The sequence below is a fragment of the Enhydra lutris genome, unplaced genomic scaffold (assembly GCF_002288905.1).
Source record: "Enhydra lutris kenyoni isolate GAN:26980312 unplaced genomic scaffold, ASM228890v2 scaffoldscaffold41, whole genome shotgun sequence".
In the NCBI taxonomy this organism is placed as follows: domain Eukaryota; kingdom Metazoa; phylum Chordata; class Mammalia; order Carnivora; family Mustelidae; genus Enhydra; species Enhydra lutris.
The window spans coordinates 15069963-15079214 of record NW_019154125.1 but is presented as its reverse complement, the minus strand read 5'-3'; positions in this window follow the sequence as shown (position 1 = coordinate 15079214).

The following is a 9252-nucleotide window of genomic DNA, read 5'->3' as shown; positions in this document are numbered from 1 at the left end:
ATATATATATTTCTTTTTTTAATATTTTTCTTTACTTGTTTTCTTTTTTAAACTTTTTTTAATCCCGTTTCTCCCTCCCATGATTTGGGGTCTCTTCTGAATTGGTTAAAGCACATTTTCCTGGGGTCTTTGCCACCCTTTTAATGTTTTATTTGCTCTTTCATACATTCTTATCTGGACAAAATGACAAGGTGGAAAAACTCACCACAAAAAAAAAGAACAAGAGGCAATACCAAAGGCTAGGGACCTAATCAATATGGACATAGGTAATATGACAGAGCTGGAGTTCAGAATGATGATTCTCAAGGTTCTAGCTGGGCTCGAAAAAGGCATGGAAAAGATTAGAGAAACCCTCTCTGGAGAGATAAAAGCCCTTTCTGGAGAAATAAAAGAACTAAAATCTAACCAAGTTGAAACCAAAAAAACCAATAATGAGGTACAATCAAAAATGGAAGCTCTTACTGCTAGGATAAATGAGGCAGAAGAAAGAATTAGTGACATAGAAGACCAAATGACAGAGAATAAAGACGCTGAGCAAAAGAGAGACAAACAAATAATGGACCACGAGGAGAGAATTCGTGAGACTAGTGACACCATAAGATGACACAATATTAGAATAATTGGGATTCCAGAAGAAGAAGAAAGAGAAAGGGGAGTGGAAGGTATATTGGAGAGAATTATTGTAGACAATTTCCCTAATATGGCAAAGGGAACAAATATCAAAGTCCAGGAGATGCAAAGAATGCCCCTCAAAATCAATAAAAATAGGTCCACACCCCATCACCTGATAGTAAAATTTACAAGTCTTAGTGACAAAGAGAAAATCCTGAAAGCAGCCCGGGACAAGAAGTCTATAACATACAAGGGTAAAATATTAGATTGGCAGTAGACTTATCCAGAGACCTGGCAGGCCAGAAAGGACTGGCCTGATATATTCTGGCATGATATATTCAGAACACTAAATGAGAAAAACATGCAGCCAAGAATACTATATCCAGCTGGGCTTTCATTGAAAATAGAAGGAAAGATAAAAAAGCTTCCAGGACAAACAAAAACTGAAAGAATTTGCAAACACCAAACCAGCTCTACAGGAAATATTTGAAAGGGGTCCTCTAAGCAACAAGAGAGCCTAAAAGTAGTAGATCAGAAAGGAACAGAGACAATATACAGTAACAGTCACCTTATAAGCAATACAATGGCACTAAACTCATATATCTCAATAGTTACCCAGAATGTAAATGGGCTAAATGCCCCAATCGAAAGACACAGGGTATCTGAATGGATAAAAAAAAAAAAACAAACCCATCAATATGCTGCCTACAAGAAACTCATCTTAGACCCGAAGACACCTCCAGATTTAAAGTGAGGGGGTGGAAAACAATTTACCATGCTAATGGACATCAGCAGAAAGCTGGAGTGGCAATCTTTATATCAGATCAATTAGATTTTAAGCTAAAGACTATAATAAGAGATGAGGAAGGACACTATATCATCCTCAAAGAATTTGTCCAACAAGAAGATCTAACAATTTTAAATATCTATCCCCCTAACATGGGAGTAGCCAACTATATAAACTAATTAATAACAAAATCAAAGAAACACATCGACAATAATGCAATAATAGTAGGGGACTTTAACACTCTCCTCACTGAAATGGACAGATCATCCAAGAAAAAGGTCAACAAGGAAATAAAGGCCTTAAATGACACACTGGACCAAATGGACATCACAGATATATTCAGAACATTCCATCCCAAAATAACAGAATACATATTCTTCTCTAGTGCACATGGAACATTCTCCAGAATACACCACATGTTGGGTCATAGATCAGGTCTCAACCAGTATCAAAAGATTGGGATCATTCCCTGCATATTTGCAGACCACAATGCTCTGAAGCTAGAACTCAATCACAAGAGAAAATTTGGGAAGAACACAAATACATGGAAACTAAACAACATCCTTCTAAAGAATGAATGGGTCAACCAGGAAATTAAAGAAGAATTGAAAAAATTCATGGAAACAAATGATAATGAAAACACAATGGTTCAAAATCTGTGGGACACAAAAAAGGCAGTCCTGAGAGGAAAATATATAGCGGTACAAGCCTTTCTCAAGAAACAAGAAAGGTCTCAAGTACACAACCTAACCCTACACCTAAAGGAGCTGGAGAAAGAACAACAAAGAAAGCCTAAACCCAGCAGGAGAAGAGAAATCATAAAGATCAGAGCAGAAATCAATGAAATAGAAACTAAAAAAAAAAAAAAAAAATAGAACAAATCAACGAAACTAGGAGCTGGTTCTTTGAAAGAATTAATAAGATTGATAAACCCCTGGCCAGACTTATCAAAAAGAAAAGAGAAATGACCCAAATAAGTAATATCATGAATGAAAGAGGAGCAATCACAACCAACTCCAAAGAAATAAAACAATTATAAGAACATACTATGAGCAACTCTATGCCAACAAATTCAACAATCTGGAAGAAATGGATACATTTCTAGAGACATATAAACTACCACAACTGAACCAGGAAGAAATAAAAAACCTGAACAGACCCATAACCAGTAAGGAGATTGAAACAGTCATCAAAAACCTCCAAACAAACAAAAGCCCAGGGCCAGACAGCTTCCCAGGGGAATTCTACCAAACATTTAAAGAAGAATTAATTCCTATTCTCCTGAAACTGTTCCAAAAAATAGAAATGGAAGGAAAACTTCCAAACTCATTTTATGAGGCCAGCATCACCTTGATCCCAAAACCAGACAAGGATCCCATCAAAAAAGAGAAATATAGACCAATATCCTTGATGAACACAGATGTGAAAATTCTCACCAAAATACTAGCCAATAGGATCCAACAGTACGTTAAAAGGATTATTCACCACGACCAAGTGAGATTTATTCCAGGGCTGCAAAGTTGGTTCAACATCTGCAAATCAATCAATGTGATACAATACATTAATAAAAGAAAGAACAAGAACCATACGATACTCTCAATAGATGCTGAAAAAGCATTTGACAAAGTATAGAATCCCTTCCTGATTAAAACTCTTCAAAGTGTAGGGATAGAGGGCACATACCTCAATATTATCAAAGCCATTTATGAAAAACCCACTGCAAATATCATTCTTAATGGAGAAAATCTGAGAGCTTTTCCACTAAGGTCAGAAACACGGCAGGGATGTCTGTTATCACTACTGCTATTCAGCATAGTACTAGAAGTCCTAGCCTCGGCAATCAGACAACAAAAAGAAATTAAAGGCATCCAAATCAGCAAAGAAGAAGTCAAACTAGCACTCTTTGCAGATGATATGATACTATATGTGGAAAACCCAAAAGACTCCACTCTAATACTGCTAGAACTTGTACAGGAATTCAGTAACGTGTCAGGATATAGGGGCGCCTGGGTGGCTCAGAGGGTTAAAGCCTCTGCCTTCAGCTCAGGTCATGATCCCCAGGTCCTGAGATCGAGCCCCGTGGAGAACTTGCTTCCTCCTCTCTCTCAGCCTGCCTCTCTGCCTACTTGTGATCTCTGTCTGTCAAATAAATAAATAAATAATCTTAAAAAAAAAGTGTCATGATATAAAATCAATGCACAGAAATCAGTTGCATTTCTTTACACCAACAACAAGACAGAAGAAAGGGAAATTAAGGAGTCAATCCCATTTATAATTGCACCCAAAAGCACAAAATACCTAGAATAAACCTAACCAAAGAGGCAAAGGACCTATACTCAGAAAACTATAAAGTACTCATGAAAGAAATTGAGGAAGACACAAAGAAATGGAAAAATGTTCCATACTCCTGGATTGGAAGAACAAATATTGTGAAAATGTCTATGCTGCCTAAAGGAATCTACACATATAATACAATGCCTATCAAAATCCCATCCAGTTTTTTTCAAAGAAATGGAACAAATAATCCTAAAATTTATATGGAATCAGAAAAGACCTTGAATAGCCAAAGGAATATTGAAAAAGAAAGCCAAAGTTGGTGTCATCACAATTCCAGACTTCAAGCTCTATTACAAAGCTGTCATCATCAAGACAGTATGGTACTGGCACAAAAACAGACACATAGATCAATGGAAAAGAATAGAGAGCCCAGAAATAGACCCTCAACTCTATGGTCAACTAATCCTTGACAAAGCAGGAAAGAATGTCCAATGGAAAAAAGACAGCCTCTTCAACAAATGGTGTTGGGAAAATTGGACAGCCACATGCAGAAAAATGAAACTGGACCATTTCCTTACACCACACATGAAAGTAGACTCAAAATGGATGAATGACCTTGATGCGAGAAAGGAATCCATCAAAATCCTTGAGGAGAACACAGGCAAAATCCTTGAGGAGAACCTCTTTGACCTCAGCCTCAGCAACTTCTTCCTAGGAACATCGCCAAAGGCAAGGGAAGCAAGGGCAAAAATGAACTATTGGGATTTCATCAAGATCAAAAGATTTTGCACAGCCAAGGAAACAGTCCACAAAACCAAAAGACAACTGACAGAATGGGAGAAGATATTTGCAAACGACATATCAGATAAGGGGCTAGTATCCAAAATCTATAAAGAGCTTAACAAACTCAACACCCTAAGAACAAATAACCCAATCAAGAAATGGGCAGAGGACATGAACAGACATTTCTGAAAAGAAGACATCCAGATGGCCAACAGAAACATGAAAATGTGCTCACCATCACTTGGCATCAGGGAAATACAATTCAAAACTACAATGAGATACCACCTCACACCGGTCAGAATGGTTAAAATTAACAAGTCAGGAAATGACAGATGCTGGCGAGGATGCAGAGAAAGGGGAACCCTCCTACACTTTTGGTGGGAATGCAAGCTGGTGCAACCACTCTGGAAAACAGTGTGGAGGTTCCTCAAGAAACTGAAAATAGAGCTTCCCTATGACCCAGCAATTGCACTACTGGGTATATACCCTACATATACAAACGTGGTGCTCCGAAGGGGCACGTGCACCCGAATGTTTATAGCAGCAATGTCCACAATAGCCAAACTATGGAAAGAACCTAGATGTCCATCAACAGATGAATGGATAAAGAAGAAGTGGTATATATATACAATGGAATACTATGCAGCCATCAAAAGAAATGAAATCTTGCCATTTGTGACAATGTGGCTGGAACTAGAGGATATTATGCTTAGTGAAATAAGTCAGTCAGAGAAAGACAACTATCATATGATCTCCCTGATATGAGGAAGTGGAGATGCAACATGGGGGGCTTGGGGGGTAGGAAAATAAAAAATGAAAGAAGATGGGATCAAGAGGGAGACAAACCATAAAAGACCCAATCTCAAAAAACAGACTGAGGGATGCTGGGGGGAGGCAGGTCAGGAGAGGATGGTGGGGTTATGGACATTGGGGAGGGTATGTGCTATGGTGAGTGCTGTGAAATGTGTAAACCTGGTGATTCACAGACCTGTACCCCTGGGGATAAAAATACATTATATGTTTATAAAAAATTTTAAAAATTAATAAAAAAAATACAATAACAAAAAAATCCTTTAATACATTGGCTCAAAAGTAGAAGAGAAGCTGAAATCATCAGTGAAATTAAAAATAGAACAATTTTTAAAAAAGAGAATGATTTAATTATATATTCTGGATAACAGTGAGAACATTAACTTGAAAATCTGAAAACTCAGGGATGTGAGGGAAATAACAAAAGACCAAACTTTGGAGCCACAGAAAGAGAGAAAAAGATGTAGCTGAAAATGTATTCAAAGAAATAATGGATAAAAACTACTCATAATGGCAAAATATATCAGTCTTGTGACTCAAGAGGCTGGAGAGATTCCAGAAGAGATAAAACCTCAAAAATCCATTCCAAGGTACATCATTATCACACATTTGAAAACTAAAGACAAAGAAAACCTTTTGAAAGCTGACAGAGAGAAATAACACATTGGCTGTAGGGGAAAAACAATTTGAATCATAGTGAATTTTTCATCAGAGACTGTGGAAACTGTAAGCTATTGGCAAAACATTTTTTGAGTGCTGAAAAAAGAGCATCTCAGAGTCCTACAGATAGAACTTAAAGGAAAATTAGAGAAAGGCACAATTTAAGTTGGAAACTTCAACACTGCTCTCTTTAGTTATTGCAAGTAGATAGAAATTCAGCAAGGACATAAAAGAACTGAGCACCATTAAATAATATGAGTTAATTGACATTTACAAAGCACTTTACCCAAACAGAATACACACTGTTTTCAAGCATCCATAGAATATGTACCAAAATAGACTATATCCTGGTACATAAAAGAATGTTCAACAAACTTTAATAGTTGAAATCATATATTCTCTGAGAACAATGAAACCAAACTAGAAATCAATAACAGAATGAAAACAGAAGTATCTTCAAGCATTTGAAAATTAAACTGTATACTTCCAAATATATAACTAATGGGTCAAAGAGAAACTCTGAAGGGAAATAAAAAATAAATAAAATGAATGAGAATACAAATACAGCATATCAAATTTATGGGACATAGAAGGGCAAATTAAAGCAATAAATAAAATAAATGCTTATATTAGAAACAAGGAGAAGTTTCACATCTGTAATTCAAACTTCTACTTCAGGGAATTAGAAAAAGAAGAGCCAAATCATCAAAAGCCATTATAAGGAGGGGAATAAATTATCAAGTTTGAAATAAGGGACACCACAACAGATCTTGTTTACATCTAAGAATAAAGAAATGCTAGAAACAACTTTAAATACATAAAGTTAATCATTTAGATAAAATGGATCAATTATCTTGTAAAGTACAAAGAAAATTTGCCCAATATGAAATTGAAAAATTTGAATAGTCCTAAAACTGTGAGGAAATGGAAACTTAAAAACAAAAGACCAACCCCCCCCCAAAAAAAAAACTTCTGAAAAAGAAATCTTTGGGCCAAGGTGATTTTACTGACGCATTCCACTAAATATTTAAAACAAACAAACAAAAAAATTAACACCAATTCTACACAATCTAGCATCTCTACATAATGTAAATTTTAAAAATCTGAACAAAATATCAGCAGGTAGAATTCACTAATATATAAAAAGGTTTATATAACATCATTAGTTGGGGTTCATTTTAGCAATGCAAAGCTGGTTTAATATTGGAAAATCAAATAATGTAACTCACCTGATTAACAGGTTAAAAAAAGAAAAATTCTATGATTATAAGAATTGATGTTGAAAAGTCATTTGACATAAATTATTAAAATGCTCAGAAAACTAAGACTAGAAAAGAACTTCCTCTATTTGACAAAGAACATTTACACAAAACATCATACTTATAGTGCAGGACTGAATGATTTCCCCTTAAGATCAGAATCAAGGCTAAGATGTCAACTCTCCCCTGCTACTTATAATAGTACTGGAAGTTGTAGCCAGCAAAAAGGCAGTAAAGGAAATAAAAGTCAAATAGATCCAGATGGAAGAAATATAATTTTCTCTGTCTTAAGAATACATAACTCTCTACATGGAAAATTGTGAAGAATCACTCAAAACAAACAAGCAAAACCAAATAAAACCATCTAGTGCTAAAAAGTTAGTTCAGCAATATCACAAAGTACATCAGCATACAATGAGGAAATGATCATTTCAACAAATATTTCAGGACCAACTGAATAACAATAGCTAAAAAAAACCACTGCTTATGCAAAATTTAATGCAAAGTGAATCAATGTGAAATGTAAATTCACAAAACATTTAGAAGATAAAAGAGATATTCTATAGGACTTCATATTCAAAGACTTCCCCCAAACCTGCATCTACGAAAGAAAATTAAAAGAAATTAGGCTTCACTATCACAACACAACATTTTTTGTGCCTTGAAAGATACCGTTAGAAGGGTGCCTTGAAAGAGACCGTTAGAAGGTCAAGGGTGAGCCTGGGTGGCTCAGTCAGTTAAGCATCTGTCTTCGGCTCAGGTCATGATCCCAGAGTCCTGGAATTGAGCCCCTGGATTTTCTTTGTCTCCCTGCTCAGTGGGGAACATTCTTCTTCCACTGCCCCTCTCCCCTGCTTATGCTCTATTCTCTGTCTCTCTGTCTCAAGTAGATAAATAAAAACTTTAGGGGGCAAAAAAAAAAAAAAAAAAAAAAAAAAGAAGGAGAAGAAGGGTGAATGCACACTAGACAAAGGAGGAAACTTTTGTAGGCCGCATATGTGACAAAGCACTCATATTGAGAATATATGCAGAATAAAAAACTCAGGGTGCCTGGGTGGCTCAGTGGGTTAAAGCCTCTACCTTCTGCTCAAGTCATGATCCCAGGGTCCTTGGATAGAGCCCCACATTGGGCTCTCCGCTCAGCGGGGAGCCTGCTTCCTCCTCTCTCTCTCTCTGCCTGCCTCTCTGCCTACTTGTGATCTCTATCAAATAAATAAATAAAAAATCTTAAAAAAAAAGAATAAAAAACTCAACATTAAAAAAAACTAATTAGAAAATGGGCACCAATGAATAGACATTTCAACATAGAAAATATACAGATGGCATGTAATGCATGAAAATGTATTCTACATCATTAGCCAATAATAAATGTGAATTAAGACCAAAATGAGCTATCATTACAAGTTTAATATAACAGGTAAAAAAAAAAGTAGTGACCATATTCTGACAAGAATGTGGAGAAATTGGGTCTCCCTTACATTACTTATGGGAATGGAAATTTTTTTTTTTTTTAAGATTTTATTTAGTTATTTGACACAGAGAGAGATCAGAAGTAGGCAGAGAGGCAGGCAGAGAGAGAGGAAGAAGCAGGCTCCCCGCCGAGCAGAGAGCCGAACACGGGGCTCGATTGCAGGACGCCGGGATCATGACCCAAGTGGAAGGCAGAGGCCCCAACCCACTGAGCCACCCAGGCGCCCCGGGAATGGAAAATTTTAAGGCACATGAGAAAATAGCCTGGTAAAATAAACATACACTTACCATTTGACCTAGCAATTGTCCTTTTGGGCATTTATCCCAGATCATTTAAAGCCTATGTTCACAGAAAAACCTATGCAGTATTGTTTCCAGTGGCTTTACTTATAGTAATCCCAAACTAGAAACAACAAAAATGTCCCTTAATGTGTGAATGTTAAGCAATCTGCACACATCCAACCATATGCTATTACCAGAAATGAAAAGGAACAAATTATTGGCACCTGGAAGAACTTAAATGAAGGTCAAAGACACTATACCAAATGAAATAAGCCAATCTCAAAAGGTCATACACTGAATGATTTCCTTTAT